Consider the following 22,274-nt stretch of genomic DNA (forward strand, 5'->3'; position numbering starts at 1 on the left):
GTGTGCAAAATGCTTGTTTATGAGTTTATTATTAAATGCCTTAACTCCGGACTGAACTTTAGTAATTATAATACTTTTTCAATTGGTCTAAATTCGTGAGGTTAGCGAAATCCGCTCCATCTATGTCAGCCAGTTGGACTGCACCGCCTGGTAGGATGGTTTTTACAAAGTATGGTCCGGTCCAATTAGGCCGGAATTTTCCTCGGGGGTCCGTGGTAGGTGCACGGATCTGTGTTAACACGAAATCACCTTCTTTGATATTTCGAGGTTTGACTCTTTTATTGAATTGCCTTGCGATACGCTTTTGATACACTTGCACGGGATGTAAAGCTCTCAACCTCCGTTCGTCTAAAAGGACGAGCTCGTCATACCTAGCTTGGACCCAATCGACATCGGGTAGCTTGCTTTCTAGGACGATCCGGAGGGAGGGAATTTCCAACTCGATTGGTTGGACTGCTTCCATTCCGTATACCAAGGACTAAGGTGTTACCCCAATGGAGGTGCGGATTGAGGTTCGATAACCCCATAATGGAAAGTGTAATTTGTTGGGCCAGTCTCTATAGTTTTCGGCCATTTTTTCAATTATGACTTTAATGTTTTTGTTGGCCGCCTCTACCGCGCCGTTCATTTGCAGCATGTAGGTAGAGGATTTGTGATGTTTGACATGATATTTTTCGAGTAGGTCTTGGACTTCGGCCCTAAAGTGGGAACCTTGGTCGCTTATGATTTCATGTGGAACCCCGTATCGACAGAATATATTCTTTTCAAGAAAGCGAGCTACATGCTTGGCCGTTAATTTTGCGTAAGAGACCGCCTCTACCCATTTAGTGAAGTAATCAATTGCGACTAAAACGTACTCGTGTCCCCCTACACCTGTGGGTGTTACTTTGCCAATTATGTCTATACCCCAGGTAGAAAAGGGCCATGGGGAAGTGAATGTGTATAGTTCTGAGGGAGGTAAGTGGTTAAGGTTACTGAAAATTTGGCATTTTGGGCAGGTTTTCACAAAGTGATGGCAATCGGTTTCCATGGTGGTCCAATAATACCCTGAGCGGGATATTTTTTGGGATAGCATTTTGTCGTTCATATGAGGTCCGCACACGCCGTTATGGTATTCTTCCATTAGTCTTTGGGCTCGGTTTTGGTGAACACAAAGTAGCTTGATTTTATTTGGCGTGTATTTGTACAATTCTCCCAAGATTATGTTATATTGTGACGCGAGGAGGCGTAGGGCCCTTTGTGCTCGCGGGGAGATGTTTGGGGGGAATTCCCCACTTGTTTTATAACGAAGGATGTCCGTATACCATGGTTCTTCTTCGGTATTTTCAGGTTCGGAGTCTAGGGCACAACAATAAGCCGGCTCTTTTCTTCGTTCGACCCGAAAGGGTCATTCCGTCCCACTCATTCGGGATGTTGAGCATCAAAGCTAACTTTGCTAGTGCATTCGCGAATTGGTTGTCGTCTCTTGGTAAGTATGTATACTCGATTTTTTCAAATTGCTCAACTATTTGGTCTAAGTGAGCCTGATATTTTGAGAGACTAGTGCTTTGGACTTTCCATCTTTTGGATATGTGGTTGATTATTAGGGAAGAATCCCCGAAGACTTGTAAGTGTTTGACTCTGAGGCTAACCGCGGCCTCTAGCCCGACTATGCAGGCATCATACTCGGCGGCGTTGTTCGTGGCCTCGAAGTCAAGTTTGACAGAACTTGGTATATGGGCCCCTTCAGGACTGACTAGCAGAACTCCGACACCGCATCCCTTTTGATTGGACGCGCCATCGAAGTATAGTGTCCAATAGTCGTCTCGTACCATCAGAAGTTCCTCGTCAGGTCGGGGAGGAGATAAGCTTCCGTGGTTTCCTCATTCGTAGCATGTTCCGCCAGAAATTCGGCTACCGCTCTTCCTTTGATTGTTTTTTCTGGCATGAATTTTAGATCGAATTCTGAGAGCATGACTAGCCATCTGGATAGGCGACCGTTTAGTGCGGGCTTTTCGAACATGTATTTTAAGGGGTCTAGTTGTGACACTATATGAACGGTGTGGGCTAATAGGTAATGTCTGAGTTTTTTGGACGCCCAAACGAGGGCGAGGCAAGTTTTCTCAAGTTCTGTATATCTCGTCTCGTACTGTATGAACTTCTTGCTCAGGTAGTAGATGGCTCGCTCGGACCCATGTACACACTGTGAGAGCATAGCTCCCGCTGCAGTATCCGTGACGGTTAGGTATAGACGTAAAGGAATTTCGGGCAAAGGGGGGAAAAGGACGGGCGGTTTGCTTAGGTATTCTTTGATTTTATCGAAGGCAGTTTCGCATTGTTCATCCCATTCGGCTTTTTCTTCTTTTCTTAATTTTTTAAATATTGGATCGCAAGTCATAGTAAGCTTAGAAATAAACCTACTAATGTATTGCAGCTTTCCTAGGAAGCCCCTTATCTGTTTTTCAGTTTTTGGTGGGGGCATTTCCGTAATGGCTTTAATCTTGGATGGGTCAATCTCGATTCCCCGCGTACTAACCACATACCCTAGTAATTTTCCGGAGGTTACCCCGAATACACATTTTTGTGGATTTAGTCTCATGTTATATTTTAGGATTCGGGTGAAGAATTTCCTAAGTGCCGGGAGGTGACCGTGCCGATCTTTAGATTTGACGATCATGTCGTCTACATAGACCTCGATTTCTTTGTGTATCATGTCATGAAATAACGTGGTGGGTGTTCTTTGATAGGTGGCCCCTGCATTTTTCAAACCAAAAGGCATTACAGTGTAGCAATATGTACCCTAAGGGGTAATGAAGGTTGTTTTTTCCATATCTTCTTCTGCCATAAGTATTTGGTTATATCCTGCGTAGCCATCCATAAAGGAGAGAAGCGCATGTGCCCCTGTTTTGTCTACCAATATGTCAATGTGAGGTAGATGGAAGTCATCATTGGGACTGGCTTTGTTGAGATCTCGAAAATCTACGCACATTCGCACTCGTCCGTCTTTTTTAGCTATGGGGACAATATTGGCCACCCATTCTGGGTAGTTGGAGACCTTTATGAAGCCTGCGTCTAATTGTTTAGTGACTTCTTCTTTTATTTTCAAGGCTATCTCCGGTTTAAGCCGTCGTAGCTTTTGTTTTACTGGCGTCATTTTGGGATCCAGCGGAATCTTATCCTCAGCGATTTCTCGATCTATTCTGGGCATGTCTTTGTAGGACCAAGCAAAGACACCCTCGAATTCCCGTAAGGCGGAGATTAGATCGGTTTTTTCAGTGGGAGTTAAGGTGAGGCCAATTTTAATGAATTTAGGATTTTCTTCTGTTCCAATATTTACCGATTATGTGTCCTCAATTATAGGGGTTTTGAGTTCTTGTTCATTTACAGCTTTTATTAATTCGGTATATTCATCTTCTGGCTCTTTTTCGTGCTCATTAGTGGTGAGGCATTCTGCATTACTACTCGGTTGTTTAAGCGGCATATACTCAAAAGTTTTGTTTATCTTATTAAAGGCGTGAAGCATTACATCAAAAAGATCTCCCGGAGTGGACGTTTCCGGGTCTAAACTAGTTTTGGGAGGGATTACAATTTTATTAGGTTCAGACTCGTATTCGGACTCAGATTCAGAATCGGATTCTTCACACATTGGGCCCTCTCCCGCAGATATTTTGAACTTCATTCCACGAGCATTAGTCCATTTGAAGGTCTTGCGCCACCCTTGTTTGGTTTGGTTGATCTTTAGGGGTGATGGAGCGATCAGTTTAGTGGGATCAAATAATTCATCTTGAAGGGCCAATGCCATGATTTCTGTTTTGCTCCTTGTTCTTTTCTTCTCTAACCCAAACAATATCTCGAAAGCATGTGTGTTGGGGGAGGCTTTTGGCATTGTGTAGTTCTTTGAGGCGAGTGGCTTTTTAGAACGTAGAGGGTCGTGTCCCAGAGCATGCATCTCCTGGGTCTGTGCGACCTCTAGGAGTGGATGTTCAGGATATGCCACTTCCATTGCGATCCTTGATGGCTATCACTGGTAGGTATTCAGGTACCCTGTATTAACATTATGGAGTGGGAGACATATTAGTTTATTTTATGAGTTGGCCTTTTAGACACTTTATGACTACCCTTAAGTCGGACTAGTATATTTGGACTATTGTGTGTGCACTCTGAACTCTTTTATATTTTCGAAAATCTTTACCCGCGTGACATTCAAAGTTATTTTAATTAGCTTGCTCGGTTTTGGTGCCGAACATTGTCGTCGTAGGAGGCCTAATGACGACGCAAGGAGTTATTTATTTTATAAGTCGTTCTTTAGAATTGAGTGCCTTTTTCATACGTCCTCGTAGAAAATTTGTTACGAATTTTTTATTGCTACGTATATTTTGTGCGCGGGCACCGAGGCTGCGGTGCCTGGCCAAAAGGCCAAGCAACAACTTCAGCGCCCAGCAGGGGCGTTGAAATAATTGGCGCCCAGCCAGGGGCGCTGAAAATGCGTCCCTGACTGGTACTCGTATTTTGTTCTTCTATATTTTTTTTGGAACATACGACTTAATTTTGCGTGCTTTCCCAATAGCGTCCTTTGCACGTTATGCAGCGTCGTGGCATCCGTTACAGGCCGTCCTGTGCGTCGCTTATTTTTGTGGCGATCGCCCGGGATTGCTGGACACGTATTTAGGTATAACTCTTTGGCCAATTGATGTTTATGAATGTTTGGGCAATTTTTAGGGTCGTTGGTTTTCTAACATTATTTGTCACACACAATCACAACACAATCACGTAATTCGCTACACATAACTAACATTACAACATGAAGCAAAAATAATATTTCACATAGTTTATGATAGGCTTCTATGGGTAATATTTGCGCTGGCTTGGTATCGCTTCTATCGTAGATCCAACACATGCCCCGGTCGAGGTAGTGCATTCAACAGACGAATTTCGTCCCAAGAGGCCAATCACAATGTAAGCCAAGGGGGCATGCATCAATGAGAGGGACCTTAATGGGCGAGCGATTGGGTTTGGGACGGGTGTACTACTAGCGAAAAGTGCCGAGTGGACAACATTCGAAGCGTATGCACCCCCTGGTTGGCGATGGGTATCCTTAGTCCCAACTCCCGAGATGAAACATGCCAAGGGAGCCGAGATTCGTTATGCGGTTCTGTCCGTTCACATTAATATGCTGATTTTCAGGTCGTCCCAACTTGATAGGGAAATAAACGCGGAGTAGGATCGTTTCACACTTCGGCTATTTTGATTACCTATGAGAACGAGTATTTCATTAACGTCCCCAGTGGAGTCGCCACAGTGAGGGGGTCGAAAAAGCACGAGGCTAATGCGTGACCCCGTCCCTCGTGGGCGTGACGTCGTCAGATCAAGTGTAGTTAGATTTCCTGTGCGTTTACACCCAATCGACTAGTAATATAGGAGTCGCCATTCAGTTTTTAACGACAATGAGAAAAACTAAAAAAAACCCGGTTATCGTGACATAAAGGGAGTGCAATTATGTTCAACCACAACGGCCATAGTTACCCTTGTGATCCCTGGGGTGGGGATCGCTCAACGTACACCCGCAGGGAAGAGATTGAGAGTTTGGGGGACTGTAACTACCGAGAGGAGTGCTCATCGATAACTCCACAGGCAGGTTATCCTTACTAGCTCAACATAAATAATTGAAGGGACATGCGTTAAACTTATTAAACTATTCTGAATTGATTTTAGCAATATGCAACACATAACACTAAATCGATCGTGATTATCTTACTTAGATTGATTTAAAGTACCTAGCATGATAATTCAATTGTCCAAGGTATTATCTTATTAGGCGTGATAGATCAATCAAGTTAATAGTTCGACAATTTTATATAAGGGTGATGAAAGCGATTAAATCATATGAGGGACACATTACAACGCACCCTTGAGAGGTGCGTCACGGTTCTCAGAAAACTAACCACTTGGCTTTGCTATTTCTCCTTTTATTTAACGAATCTCAGGTTTCTAAGCAGTGTTCCAGTATTTAGGCTTAAATCATCAGCTACAAGGGACATGCAGGATGCGTTCTGTTCGACTTTTGGGTCAATTGCGACAGAACGCCAGATCAATTTCGCAGCGTGAGGCTAGGCTTAAGGCTAGAGTCAATACTCAGGTTATCGAATTGTGTGTTCTTTTCACGTCGGTTTTAGGCTGTATTTATAGGGAAAGAGATTGTGGAATATATATTTTTAGAATACGAATCCAAAAAGAATTCGGAGACGACACGGGCCCAGGTATTTTCAGCGCCCAGGGCTGGGCGCCGAAGATTTCGCCGCCCAGACCCAGGCGTTGAAAATAGGATCTGAGCCGAGCCTTTATGTCAGATTTGGACTCTTAAACACGGAGCTTTTGAGACTTATCCGAGTTTCTTAGTGCGTATTAACTTATGACGGAATGCGTTTGGGCCCGTTCCGAACTCTAGGTTCGTTAGGAATTTAATTAATACGTGACTCTTATTTTTGAATTATAGCAGGAATAGAATTCCTTTTGCCGATTCTATCTCTTTTCGGACTTATGTTGGAGTGCAACACCTAATTCTGACAGATATCTATCTTTTATGACTTTGCCACTTTTAACAACTACTTCTTACGGCAGTTACTATTCTTAGCTGGTTTCTATAAATAGCAGTTTTGGCTAAAATGAAAGGGTGATTGAGATTCGTTATTTTATAGGAGATGCGTTGCCAAGTGGAGATTTATGTTCTCATCATCGAACCTTCTCTTTCGGGAATGGGGACAAAAGTAGGTGTCTACAACTGGGGATTGTTGTTTCGAATCTTTTGACTTTGTATAGGCCAGCATAGGATAGCCCCCAGTTTAGAATTTTGACACTTTGTATGCTACTTGATTTAGTATGCCTCGTCACACTCGGAGGAAACTCGCTGAATCATTTGTGGTTCGAGCTGTAGAGGAAGACGCTTCGGATGATGAAGCGGCTGCAATAAATGCGCCAGGTGGGGGTATGGTTCCCCGAGATGCTCCCGCTTTCCCTAGTACTCGTTGGATCCCTTCCGACCTGGTGTTTCGGCCGGATTGGCACTTGTGTCAGCGGCCTCGCGTTGGCATGGTGAGTCTTGTCTTGTGTTTTGGGTTTATACTTTGTAATTGTATAGGTCTTGAGCTAACTCGTTCACCTGTAAGCCAATGGAAAGCCGTTCCGTACTTACTGGTCCTTGGTGGAGGTTCAGAGGGCCTTTAAAGCTCTCGTGCTGATGCGGAGGCTTTGGAGATTTGGTCGCAGATGGGCCTGGCCGATTTCTGGCGCACCATGGGAGGTTCTCCGAGGAGAACGGGGATTAATTAAGAACCGCTTGTGGGCTTTGTTAGAGCGTTGGTGGGATACCACCAACACTTTCCACATGGCTTGGGGGGAGATTACTATCACCCCTCTTGAATTTGCTATGATTACAGGTCTTCCTTTTTCTGAGAGGAACGTGACCTTTGATTCTGAGCTGACGTGGCGCTTGGCCGCTGCCAGGGACTTGATCGGCCCTGTTGTTGACTTGTCTGATGATGATGCTCACGCTTCCGTGAAGGTGATTGTGGAGGCTATCTGTGGTGGGGGTGTGTCCGCGGAGCAGAGGGTTAGGCTCTTCCTCCTAGCCTTGGTGAGCAGAGTGATGGCCCCGAGTAGGAATAGTCTGGTGCACATCAAATTCTTGTCCTCTTTGCGTGACTTGTGAGCTGTTTCGAGCTATAACTGGGGTGGCTTGGCATACAGCCACCTTTTGTACGAGATGAAGCGGGCCTCCCGGACTGCACTGGGGAATGACCCGAGCATGGCTGCTCTGTGGAGCGTGCTGGAGGTATTTGAGACTCCTTGTACTTTGTACTTGTAAGCTTGTGTTTTGAACTTGACCGACGCTTTGCTTGTTCCTTGAAATATTTGTATCTATGAGCACTTTCTGACTTTGGCGCTAGAGCGAACTAGAGATGCGGCTTACCCGTATGTTGCCTCTTGGATAGGAGCGTTGCGCGTTGGTGCGTCTCTGGCGGTTTCTCACAGGGCTTGGAGAGTTCTATCCGCTGAAGATGTAATCTTTTGTATGTTTTTCTTTCTTGTATTTGTATTTGTACTGTTCCCTGAGTTGTTTGCTTTGCAGGTGGTATGGCGTCCTTTTGCCAACGCGGTTGTACCTGTCTCGGCTGCTCGTGCCCATTTCCTGTCTGGGCGGTGGGTTTTGCTTCCAGGGGTGTACCGCCACATGTGGTATCTGGGGGAGCGAGTGTCCCTTCAACACCATTCAGGGGATAGGCTTGTCCCCAAGGATCCACCGGAGTCCATGCTGGCTCTTGATGAAGATCTTGCCCGACTCTATACGGAGGCTAGGGGCGAGGCTGTTTGCCGCTCTTGGAGGGAGTTTGAACACAGGAAGGGTAGCTATGATGACTTCCTGTGGAGGTTGGCCCCACCAGTACGCTTCGTACTGCCGGTGAGCTTTTATATCTAGTATTCTTGTATTCTTGTATTCTTGTATTGATTGTATGATTGCATGATTGTATGATTGTATGATTGTATGTAGGAGGAAGAGGTTGATCCTGAGGACATTCCTCATGCTGATAGGATCCTCCTCTATGAGAACTCGGACGGGGAAGAGGTGGTGGAGACCATTCCTTCGGCTTCTCCTCCGCACCGGAAATCATATGATGCTGTACCTGAGCATTACGCCCCTGTAAGTACGGTTGCATTTTTGAAACTGTTTGTAACTTTGAATAGGAAAATTGATCTTGAATTTTGTATGCAGGCGCCTCGGGTGAGAGTGTGTCGCTGGATGCTCTTGCTTGATTCTTGGAAGAGGCAGTGCGCCAAGCTGACCCGGAAGCTTTCTGGCCGGAACAGAGAGGTACCTCACTTGATCTTGAAACTTGTATACTGGAAATTCCAACTGGGAAATTGATTCTTGAAATTGTATTTTGTATAGGAGCGTCGTCGAGACCGTAAAGACTCTGTTGAAAGGGAGCCTCAGGCGGAGACGTCCTTGGGACAGGAGGGACCGAGCTTGGAGCTGTGAGAGGGGTCCGGTGCTGGTGCTCATCAGAGGCATTCTGATGCTGAGCGGGGAGCTTCCCCTTTTGTACATGTTGATCCCACCAGGCATTCATTTGGAGGTGCTAGCGGTTCACGGCCCTTTGTTCCTCCTTCCGGTTACAACTTCGGAGGAAGTGGTCCTCAGCCTTGGGGTGCAGGTTCATGGGCTTGTTATGTGACAGGCTTAAGTCGTATCACCTAATCAAAAATAACCTAAGTCCACTAGCTAGGTAGCAAGGGAAGTCAGGATCGAATCCACAGGGAAACAGTGTTCTTTCTACTATCAATTAATTAATCTAGACTATTGGAAACAGGAATTGGTTGGTGGTTTGTATGCTAAGACTACGAACGATAATTAAACGAGTAAGAATCAATATATTAAGGAATCTAGGGCATAGGTTCACCAACAAATAACAATCCAGGACAATGAACAATCACGATAATCAAAAAAGTAATTAATTAAACTAGCATGCTCTCTCGAATCGATACTAATCATAGACTTAGAATTAATGGGATCTCGCTACGTATTAACTCTAATTCCACCTATTGACACAAGCCTAAACATCAAATTGCATCTCTCGAATCTTAATTTGATATTGCATAACTACCACAATTAAACCTGCGCAAATCTAATTGTATAGTGGAATAAACCAATCAATAGGAATCAATTGCAATGCCAACAATCATGATTATTCAATATCCCTTCATATTATTCATGGATCCCAAACCCTAGAAATTAGACTACTCAAGCATATTAACAATAAAGAAAGCAATTAGCACGATTGAAAACATAATTAGAGATAAACAAAGAATTGAAATAGTGAACAATACCTTAATTGAAGAACAATGGAAATAGAAATCTTGAATTTTTATTGAAATTGAAAACTAAGTGTTTGCATAAATTTAGAAAGAAAACAAAGCTAAGAGAAATAAACTAAGGGGCTAATACTAGAAAATAAGATGTCCAACTAAAATAACTAAGCCTAGTATTTATAGTTTTCCCATAAACATAAGGAAAAACCGAAAGAAAACCGCGAGAAACAAGGCCCTGGGTTGTCGTCTCCCGGTCGGGCAGCCTTCCGCCCGACGGGCGACCAGCTCGAAATCCGCCCGACGGGCGCAGGTCTTCCCGCCGGGCGGAGGGATACATTCTGGAAATCATCGGCACGCGCCCGGTCGGGCAGCTCCCGCCCGTCGGGCAGACGTTCGCCCGTCGGGCAGCCATTCGCCCGCCGGGCGCGCGTACAAACTGCACGATCCTCTATCTTTAAAACGCCATATCTCCTTCGTTATTCGTCGGAATTAGGCGAGTGACCACTCGTTGGAAAGCTAATGAAGTCCAAAATCCAAACCAATTGGAATAACTTCATTTGGAGTTGTAGAACGTAAGTTATTATCAAAAGAGTAGACAAGTGTCGGTTTTCTAGTTCTTTAACTATCCGCTTTGCTCGAAAACTCTTCCAACTCAGTGTGTGTGCTCTCGAAAGTACATAATCTCTTGCATTGATTCAAATGAGTAAGAAATGCACAAAAATATGCTAATTCCTACAATGATGAACCTGAAACGACAAACACACTACAAGGAGCACATTAGTACTAAAAATCGCACCGAATAGCTCATTTGAGATCAAAAAGTACTAAGGGACGGGGGTAAAAACACTATAAAATATGAACATATAAAACTCCCCCAAGCTAGATCTTTGCTTGTCCCTAAGCAAAGAAATTATCGATAAATACAAGACCAACTTCACCCCCAACATATTTCAAAAATGAAAAACATATTTCAAGGCAAAATACGACGAGCATGCATCAATGTCAACGAATCAAAACCATCCAACCGCTAATCCCTTAACAATCGTCACGCAAAGCGAACCACAAATGCACAATGGAATTCAAGACAAGTGCTCACACACTCGTCACTCATTTATGTGGCGGATAAAAGATGTACCCGTTCGCTCTCTGATATGTGTGTTTTATGTAGAGTTTTTACCCCCGTCCCTTAGTACTTTTTGATCTCAAATGAGCTCTTCGGAGCGATTTTTAGTACTAATGTGCTCCTTGTAGTGTGTTTGTAGTTTCAGGTTCATCATTGTAGGAATTAGTATATTTTTGTGCATTTCCTACTCATTTGAATCAATAAAAGAGATTATGTACTTTCGAGAGCACAAACATTAAGTTTGAGAGTTTTGAAGCAAAGCGAATAACGAAGGAAGTACAAAAATGACTATAGTCTACTATTTTAAGCATAACTCAAGTTCTACAACTCCAAATGATGTAATTCTAATTTGGTTGGATTATAGACTTCAATATCTTTCCAACAAGTGGTCACTCGCCTAATTCCGACGAATAACGAAGGAGATATGACGTTTTGAAGATAGAGGATCGTGCAGTTTCAACACGCGCCCGATCGGGCGGGCTTCGCCCGATCCGGATCGGGCGGTCATTCTGGGCGCTGTTCTGGGCATTTTGCAACCGCCCGATCGGGCGGAATTTCGCCCGATCGGGCCGACTATCGAGCACATCGCCCGATCGGGCGAAGCGTTGCCCGATCGGGCCACGCCAACCTCCAGCGTATTTCGCGAGATTTTATTTCCGATTTTGGGCTCTATTTTGGGCAAACTATAAATACTAGCCCCTTATATTTTTAGTGACATCTTTTATTCTATTTTTTAACCTTAGTTTATTTTCTTAGCTTATTATTCTCTCAAATTGGTTCCAACACTTAGTTTTATTTTCAATCAAAAATTCCAGCTTTCATTATTCATTGTTCTTCAATTAGGTATTGCTTCTTGTTCTAATTCAGTTTATTTCTTTAATCATGTTTTCTATTATGTTAATTGCTTTGTTATTTATTATCATGAGTGAGTAGTTTAATTTCTAGGGTTTAGGGGATCCATGAATGCATGATTGGGATTATACGTGGACATGATATTTGGTTGATTGATTATAATTTCTATAACTTATTATTATTGCTCGTCAATTCTGTTCGGCCGAACTATTTTGATTTGAGTTTGATTAACCTTAGATTATGCGCCGAGAGGTATAAATCTGATGTTTTTTGTCTGTGGCTATTAGATAGGAATTATTTCTAGTACGTAGCGAGAGCCCGCTAGTTGTTCTATCCTAAGGAATTCATAAGATTCGAGAGATGCATGATTTCCTAGTTATGATTGTTAATTGATTGTTATTGTCTGTTGTCCAATCCCGGTCTGTGTTTATGGTGAACCGCTGCCCTAGATTCCCTTAATATTGTAATATTCTAGTTTGATTATTTGCCTTAGTTTAATATATAAACCAATCCAACTCTTTGTTACCAGTAGTCTAGATTAGTTAATTAATAGTAGAAAAAATACTGTTTCCCTGTGGATACGATCCCTGCTTCCCTTACTATATTTTTAGTTGGTTAACGTTAGGTTTATCTTTGATAGGAGTGCGATTTAGCCTGTCAAATTTTGGCGCCGTTGCCGGGAAAACGGTTTAATTTTCTGCTACTAATTTTATGATCTAGATTATTTTCTTGAGTCTCATAGAACTTCCTGTTCTTTGAGACCATGTATATATTTTATTTTCTTTAGTTTATTTTTTTATTATTTTTTTTTTAATTTTTTTAATTTTTTTTTCCCCTGAAAAAAATGGATTATTATTCTTTCCCTCAATTCTTAAATGAGCCTTTTTGGGTGTATTTCGATAGGCTAAATGATTTTATTGGTTACCACAATTTTAATCTTTGGGATTCTTGTGGTTTTGCTTATGGTGGTTTAAATGAGTATACAAGGAATGTGATAGAAAGTAGATTTAATGGTGATTTTTGAGCCTTGTCTTTGGATGATATGTGGGATTACTATATGTGGTTTGCAAGGGATTTGTATGAGCGTGAAATGGCGATTCATGTTACATGTGCTAATCCAAATTATGAGCATAATCTACATGTTTCTACCCCCTCTCCCTTGAATGCTTGTTATAATGAGGTGCATTCTAATGTTTATGATAATCATGTATATTCTAACGACTTATCTAACCCTTGCATGGATATCAATGTTTTGCCTCATGATTCCACTGTTGCTTCTCCCGTGTATTATTGTGAACCCTTGCTCAATCCTGTTCAACCCGAATCAGAAAGCAGAGATAGCTTCTTAGAGGAATTAAGAAGATTAAACTCTGAGATTGAGATTCAGTGTACTAGATCTCAAGAGGCTACTAATGAGATTATTAAATCTAGTAAGGCTACTCTTGAGAGATTTAGAAAAGTTCAAGAAATTATTGAAAATAATGATTCGAGTTGTGTTGGGGATGGGGGTCAACTGAGTGAACCCATAGGCAACCAAGAGTGGGAGGAGCTTATAACAGAGGCTGAGGATGAGTGGGAGGATGATGATTTGACTGTTGGATCAATGGATGAAGGATTTGTTGAAACTGAAAAGCCATATGTCATAGAGCAAGTCCATGAGGAAGTTGAAGTTGATAAAACCCTTGTTGTTGTGTCAACCCCTACCCCTCATATTCCAAGTCCAAGAAGGGTTATTCTTAGCCCCGTTTACACCGTCTCACTCCCCTTCTCTTTCCCCATAAAACCTTTACTTGAGGATCTTCCTCCTCCCCATGAAAATCAAAAGCCCAATGACCCAATAGAGTATGTTCCTCTTTGTGAATCTTTCGCAGGTACTTACAATACTTACAAAGAAGAGGTGGATGCTTTGCAGAGAGCTCTATATGGTGAAGAGCCTATCCACCATGAATTCCAAAACACAGAGAGAGCTATTTCATTGATCATTGAGGTTGAAGAATCAATAGTCCGTAAAAACAACTTCCATAAGGAGAGTATGCCTACTTTCTCTTTTCCTTCCTTTTCTTATTCTTCTTTTATTGTTGTTTTTTCTTTTTGTTCTTCTTCCTTTAGGTATCCTACTCCTTACTGGCATAGATTTCATTCGGACTTTATGAAAATGTTGTTGTTGATTATCGTGCATGTCTTGTTGCACGAAAGTTGTGCGAGTGCGCATGACAAGCTTCTGCGCTCGTTCGTCGGTTATTTACTAACCAATCTCTTTGCAGGAGGCACGATTTGATGATGCTGAGACCCGAAAGGCCGAAAGCTCGGTGAACGGTGGGCACCGTATTCATGATCGGGGTCGTGGTCTGTCACCTCCCGCGCCACATAGCTCATCCAAGGCAATTGATTCGACACCATATGGCACCATCTTTGGTGCCCCCATTCGATGAGTTGTCGTGGCTCTCATCCCCTTCCTTTCGTTGTCTGTACATAAACTAAGATTGTGTAATGGGGACATTGCCTCAATCTAATAGGGGATGAGTATTTCACTATCCATTTATTGCTTTTCTTAGTGTATTTTTCGCTTTTGTTTGTGTGTTTTAGTATAATTTTTGAGCAAGTGTGTGTTTCATTGTAGTTTTTGGTGTTAGAGAGGTGAGAAGAGGGTATTTTACGGTTTGGACGTTTAATGCTGTGCAGGTCTAAGGCTCCAAGTTCGAAAAAGTTGAATTCAAGCTGAAACGGAGTAGTCTGCGTTTTGCCCGATCCGGATCGGGCGAGGAGCGCCCGATCGGGCGCGTGTCGATTCAAGGAAAATGTTGGAAAATCGCCGACGGTTGCCCGATCCACACAAAAGGCGAGTGAAATGCCCGATCGGGCGAAATTCCGCCCGGTTGATGATGACGTCGTAGAAAGGTCAAGGAAGGATTCTGGGGCTGAGAAAAGTCAATAAAACAAGGCATTGCATTTCGCCCGATCGGGCGATCTGCTGCCCAATCGGGCGATTTGCGAATCAGCGACAAATAAGCCACGGTTTGCTCACTTTCCTCATGATACCCCTTGAGCCAATGAGGACATTGTCTGATTTAGCTTGGGGGGGTGTTTCACTCACTTGTACATATTAGGTATGTTTTTCCTTTTATTTTTGCATTTACTTATTTTTGTGTGTTTATTTTGGTGTGTTTAATGTTTTCTAGAGTAGTTTATTGCTTTGAAAAAAAAATACAAAAATACGTTCCGATGAATACAATATCATGCTTCCCTGTGCCCCTTGAACGAAAATTGTTTTGATTCTTGGTATTTGATGATGGGCAATGTAGATGTGTTAGCCATGATTTGATATTCGATTGCTTTGATGCCTTAACATGAGTCAACTCCGACTAACTATTTGTGGACTTGGTGCTTGACTAGTTGATTTGGTTAGGATGCGTGATAGCTTCCTGGTGTGTCATTGATTTTGAGTATTGATTTGCAACTATTAGTAGTGTTTTATGACTCATATACATGCACATTGTGGAGGACGAAGGCATTTTTCTATTTAGGTAGCCTTCAGATGAAATTAGATACATTTGTCCCCTCCTTTTCTACCCATGTTGTTGCTTGTGCCCTTTTATTCGGTGACTAGCCATATTACAAGCCCATGAAAAACCTCATTGGTTACTAGTCCCAAGCCTAGCTTGGGGGAGCTAATAGTAGTGAGGTGAGGGAGTTGTAATGTGCTACATTTTGAGCACAAAGTAGGTATTGAAAAAGGAGTTCGTCTTATCATGTTTGTTGTTAAAAATGAGTTGAAAATGAAAAGAGATGAAAGAACAAAACAAATGTGAAGGTTTCTAAAAAGAAAGAAAAAAAGAGAGATTGAAAAGGAAAAGAAAGAGAAAAATCTATTACTCTCATAAAAAAGTTCAAAGTGTTGTTTCAATCAAGTTCTGCAAATTCATATCCTTATGAGTGATTGGTTACAATTGTGAAAAAAATGCAAGAAAGTACGGTGTTGGCTATTTGTTGTTTTGTCATGTGTTGAGTGGGAGATTATGGTCATTATGTTGATTGATCACGGTTGTTTTTAGGATTTATGCTCCCCAAAGCCAAGGCTTTAAAGCTCACATTATACCCAAATTTACCGCACCCTTACCTAAGCCTAACATTACAAGCTTTGAAGACCTTCCGACCTTTGTGCATAGAGTCGTACTTATGTGAAAATAGTTGTTTATTAATGCATGTTATGACATGACACATTTCAAGTCGACTACTAGGTTGAGTGTATATTTTTCTAGACACACGAGTGTTGTGAGTTTGGGAGGGCATTGTTCACTTATATGTTGGGAGGAGAGCGAACGGGTACATCTTTTACCCGCCACATAAATGAGTGATGAGTGTGTGAGCACTAGTCTTGAATTCCATTGTGCACTTGTGGTTCGCTTTGCGTGACGATTGTTATGGAGGATTTGTGGTTGGGTGGATTTGATTGGTTGACATTGATGCATGCTCGTTAGATTTTGCCTTGAATTATGTTTTTCATTTTGAAATATGGTGGGGGTGAAGTTGGTCTTGTATTCATCGATGATTTTCTTGCTTAGGGACAAGCAAGGATCTAGCTTGGGGGAGTTTGATATGTGTGTTTTATGTAGAGTTTTTACCCCCGTCCCTTAGTACTTTTTGATCTCAAATGAGCTCTTCGGAGCGATTTTTAGTACTAATGTGCTCCTTGTAGTGTGTTTGTAGTTTCAGGTTCATCATTGTAGGAATTAGTATATTTTTGTGCATTTCCTACTCATTTGAATCAATAAAAGAGATTATGTACTTTCGAGAGCACAAACATTAAGTTTGAGAGTTTTGAAGCAAAGCGAATAACGAAGGAAGTACAAAAATGACTATAGTCCACTATTTTAAGCATAACTCAAGTTCTACAACTCCAAATGATGTAATTCCAATTTGGTTGGATTATAGACTTCAATATCTTTCCAACAAGTGGTCACTCGCCTAATTCCGACGAATAAAGAAGGAGATATGACGTTTTGAAGATAGAGGATCGTGCAGTTTCAACACGCGCCCGATCGGGCGGGCTTCGCCCGATCCGGATCGGGCGGTCATTCTGGGCGCTGTTCTGGGCATTTTGCAACCGCCCGATCGGGCGGAATTTCGCCCGATCGGGCGAAGCGTTGCCCGATCGGGCCACGCCATCCTCCAGCGTATTTCGCGAGATTTTATTTCCGATTTTGGGCTCTATTTTGGGCAAACTATAAATACTAGCCCCTTATATTTTTAGTGACATCTTTTATTCTAGTTTTTAACCTTAGTTTATTTTCTTAGATTATTATTCTCTCAAATTGGTTCCAACACTTAGTTTTATTTTCAATTAAAAATTCCAGCTTTCATTATTCATTGTTCTTCAATTAGGTATTGCTTCTTGTTCTAATTCAGTTTATTTCTTTAATCATGTTTTCTATTATGTTAATTGCTTTGTTATTTATTATCATGAGTGAGTAGTTTAATTTCTAGGGTTTAGGGGATCCATGAATGCATGATTGGGATTATACGTGGACATGATATTTGGTTGATTGATTATAATTTCTATAACTTATTATTATTGCTCGTCAATTCTGTTCGGCCGGACTATTTTGATTTGAGTTTGATTAACCTTAGATTATGCGCCGAGAGGTATAAATCTGATGTTTTTGGTCTGTGGCTATTAGATAGGAATTATTTCTAGTACGTAGCGAGAGCCCGCTAGTTGTTCTATCCTAAGGAATTTATAATATTCGAGAGATGCATGATTTCCTAGTTATGATTGTTAATTGATTGTTATTGTCTGTTGTCCAATCCCGGTCTATGTTTATGGTGAACCGCTGCCCTAGATTCCCTTAATATTGTAATATTCTAGTTTGATTATTTGCCTTAGTTTAATATACAAACCAATCCAACTCTTTGTTACCAGTAGTCTAGATTAGTTAATTAATAGTAGAAAGAACATTGTTTCCCTGTGGATACGATCCCTGCTTCCCTTACTATATTTTTAGTTGGTGAACGTTAGGTTTATCTTTGATAGGAGTGCGATTTAGCCTGTCACTCTCCTCCCAACATATAAGTGAACAATGCCCTCCCAAACTCACAACACTCGTGTGTCTAGAAATACATACACTCAACCTAGCAGTCGACTCGTAATGTGTCATGCCATAACTTGCATTGATAAACAACTATTTTCACATAAGTACAACTCTATGCACAAAGGTCGGAAGGTCTTCAAAGCTTGTAATGTGAGGCTTAGGTAAGGGTGCGGTAAATTTGGGTATAATGTGAGCTTTAAAGCCTTGGCTTTGGGGAGCATAAATCCTAAATACAACCATGATCAACCAATATAACGACCATAACTCTCCCACTCAACACATGACAAAACAACAAATAGCCAACAACATATTTTCTTGCCTTTTTCACAATTATTACCAATCGCTTATAAGGATATGAATTTGCAAAACTTGATTGAAACTATGCTTTGAACTTTTTCTGAGAGTAATATATTTTTCTCTTTCTTTTCTTTTTCAATCTCTCTTTTTTTTTCTTTCTTTTTAGAAACCTTCACATTTGTTTTGTTCTTTCATCTCTTTCATTTTCAACTCATATTTCAACAACAAACATGATAAGACGAACTCCTTTTTCAACAATACTACAACTCCCTCACCTCACTACTATTAGCTCCCCCAAGCTAGGCTTGGGACTAGTAACCAATGGGGTTTTCGCGGGCTTGTGATGTGGCTAGTCACCGAATAAAGGGCACAAGCAACAACATGGGTAGAAAAGGAAGGAACGAATGTATCTAATTTCATCTGAAGGCTATCTAAATAGAAAAATGCCTTCGTCCTCCACAATGTGCATGTATATGAGTCATAAAACACTACTAATAGCATCAAATCAATACTCAAAATCAATGACACACCAGTATGATATCACACATTCCTAACCAAATCAACTAGCCGAGCACCAAGTCCACAAATAGTTAGTCAGAGTTGACTCGTGTTAAGGCATCAAAGCAATCGGATATCAAATCATGGCTAACACATTTACATTGCTCATCATCAAATACCAAGAATCAAAAAAACTTTCGATCAAGGGGCACAGGGAAGCATGATTTTATATTCATCGGAACGTATTTTTGTATTTTTTTTTCAAAGCAATAAGCTACTCTAGAAAGCAAGAAACACACCAAGATAAACACACAAAAATAAGTAAAATCAAAAATAAAAAGAAAACATACCTAAAATGTACAAGTGAGTGAAACACCCCCCAAGCTAAATCAGACAATGTCCTCATTGGCTCAAGGGAGATATGGAGGTTTGAAGTTCTTAGGGTTTGAGGTTTAATGGAGTGTGTGAGAGAATGAAGAAGATGATTGAGGGGAAAAGTGAATGAGAGGGATGGGAGTCCCGTGTTTTAAGCGGCATTTTCTCCTTTCGCCCGCCGGGCCGACGCCCGCCCGACGGTCCTGTAGCTCGAAACTCGCCCGACGGGCGCACGTCTGCCCACCGGGCGGAGGGCGACAAATCAAATTCTTCCGCACACGCCTGGTCGGTCGGCTTTCGCCCGTCGGGCCATTTTCGAACTTGCTCCTTACGATGTTTTCTGGCTTTTCGCACTGGGAGCTAACACCTGTACATCATCAAACACCCAAAACAGTGAAAATACCCTCTCCTCACTTCTCTAAAGCAAAGAATAAACTATAAAAACACAAACTAAATTATACTATCGAAAGCAAAAAGTACACTACGGAAAGCAATAAATGGATAGTGAAGTACTCATCCCCCGATTAGATTGATGCAATGTCCCCATTACACAATCTCAGTTTATGCGCAGACAACGAAAAGAAGGGGATGAGAGCCACGATAACTCATCGAATGGGGGCACCAAAGATGGTGCCATCTGGTGTCAATTCAAATGCCTTGGATGAGCTATGCGGTGCGGGAAGTGACAGATCATGACCCCGATCATGAATACGGTGCCCACCGTTTACAGAACTTTCGGCCTTTTGGGTCGCATCATTATCAAATCGTGCCTCCTTTCGAACCCATGCTAAAGAGTTGATATTCCGGTCACCTCCACCTGCAAAACAATTTGAAACACGCGCTTTCTCTAGAGGATTGTTAGAGTTAGTATGAGTCAATTAATTATTTAAATAATCATTAGAAACATTGACTCCAAAACATGACTCCTCTACCATAGGACTCTTAGCAACATGGGTTAAATTGAAAGTAACCTTGTCATCCCCCACATTTAAAGTCAGCTTGCCATTCTTGACATCTATGATTGCCCCCGCAGTGTGTAGGAAAGGTCGACCTAAAATAATAGGAATCTGCCTGTCCTCTTCCGTGTCCAACACAACAAAATCAACAAGAATAAAAAAATTACCTACTCTAACAGGCACATCTTCTAGAACACCTAGGGGGTACTTCATAGATCGATCAGCCATTTGCTATGTTGGTAACTTTTAAATCACCCATGTTCAACTTAGTGCAGACAGACAGGGGCATGACACTAACACTGGAACCTAAATCACATAAGGCTTTATCAATAAAAAGATTGCCAATGTTACACGGGATAGAGAAACTCCCGGGGTCCTTCAACTTGGGTGGAGACTTATTTTGTAGTAAAGCACTGCACTCTTCAGTAAATGCAATAGTCTCCATATCACTCAATGCTCTCTTCCTAGTCAAGATGTCTTTCATGTATTTAGCATATGCAGGTACTTGAGTAATTAATTCGGTGAAAGGGACTGTTACCTGCAGATTCTTTACCACTTCTAAGAACTTACCAAACTGTTTGTCTAGCTTGTTCTCTAGCTGACGGTGAGGGAAAGGAAGTTTGATAGGCGAAACTTGTATTTCAACTTTCTCCTCAACCCTTGTGCTAGCTTCCTTCTCCTTGAGCACTTTCCCACTTTCTTCTGTCACACCATCACTGATAGGTACTTCAACCTCTCCTTCAATAGTCATAGGCGGCCCAACATACTCATATCCACTCCGCAAAGTGACAATATTTACAGACTCTCTGTGCACGGGCTGTGAAGGGAGTTGACCTTGGGGTCTCTCAACAAGAGCAGTAGCCATTTGTGCCAACTGTTTATCCATGATCTTGTTATGACAAGTGAGGGCATCGATTTTGGCATCCTTTTCGCTCATAGACCTCTGCAATTCCAACATCATATTCCTCATCTCTACAAGCATGGGATCAGGCTGTGTGGGTTGAGGTTGTGGAGGAAACCCAGGTGGTCCACTAGACTGCGGGTTGTAGTTACTCCGCGGTTGGTAGTACTGCTGTGGTGGTGGTTGGTAATGTTGTTGTGGCGGTGGAGGGTGTTGGATCTGATGGGGGTTTTGGACATTAGTACTCCTATATGATAGCAGGGGGTTGTTTTTATACCCCTCATTGTAAGAGTTGGAGTACGGATTGTTCTGCTTGTATGACTGGAATGCATTATATTGTTCGATAGAGCTCATGTATTCCTGTGCATAATGACCTTGCATCCCACAACCATTACAGACATTGGCAGATTGGGCACTCATTGCAGCAACACTAGCATGTTGGGTGGATTGGGAAGATGCGATCTGTATATTATCCAGCTTGTGATGTAGGGCAGTTAGCTGAGCAGTAAGTTGTTCAATAGAATTCATCTCATGCTTAACACCCCGGTCGGCAAAACCTCTAGGATTCCCATATTGGGCACTATGGATGGCCATCTCCTCAATCACTTCTAAAGCTCTAGGTACCTCCAGTTGCATAAATCTCCCACTAGCAGCAGAATCTAGAATGGTTCTAGACTCGTTACCCAGACCGTTGAAAAATTGTTAGATCAAGAACCAGTCATCCATACCATGGTGTGGGCACTCTCTCTGCAGATCCTTGAACCTTTCCCAGACTTCAAACAAACTCTCGTCTTCTCGTTGGGTAATGGAAATTATCTCTCCCCTTAGACTAGCCTTCTTCTCAGGTGGGAAGTATTTCACATAGAAAGCAAGAGCCAAAGAATCCCAGTCGGTGATTTTCATAGCTGCGCGGTTGAGACTATTAATCCATAGCTTTGCCTTCCCACTCAATGAAAATGGAAAAAGTATCTCCATTGTTTGCTCTGGTGTTAAATTCTTCTGCTTAATGGTGGCACAATACTGAATGAAAGACTGAATATGGAGATTAGGATCTTCACCCTTTTCCCCACCGAATTGGTGTCTCTCAATCATATTTATCAGCTGGGGTTCGATCTTGAAATTTTCGACCGCAATAGAAGGCATCATCGCCTTGGGAAGCACAGACAGACTTGGCTTAGAATAGTCTGTAAGCCTTGGCACAGGTGGGGGTGGTGGTGGTGGTGTTTGGTCACCCATCTCTGAATCTGTATGGAATAGATTGCTAATCAGATAGTCGGATTCAGAGTCAGAATAGTCTCTCAACTGTTCCACGAATCTACGCTGTCTAAGAAAGGTCCGTT

The 22,274-nt window shown here is 42.1% G+C and overlaps 1 non-coding gene across 1 annotated transcript; it reads left to right on the forward strand.

The window, feature by feature from the left end:
* Positions 1-21,658: 21,658 nt before the first annotated feature.
* LOC130471069 (small nucleolar RNA R71) lies at positions 21,659-21,765 on the forward strand. Its single transcript, XR_008931754.1, has one exon. It is a non-coding gene; the product is annotated as a small nucleolar RNA R71 (small nucleolar RNA).
* The last annotated feature ends 509 nt before the right edge of the window (positions 21,766-22,274 follow it).

The sequence above is a fragment of the Spinacia oleracea genome, chromosome 3, assembly GCF_020520425.1.
Source record: "Spinacia oleracea cultivar Varoflay chromosome 3, BTI_SOV_V1, whole genome shotgun sequence".
Lineage (NCBI taxonomy): Eukaryota > Viridiplantae > Streptophyta > Magnoliopsida > Caryophyllales > Amaranthaceae > Spinacia > Spinacia oleracea.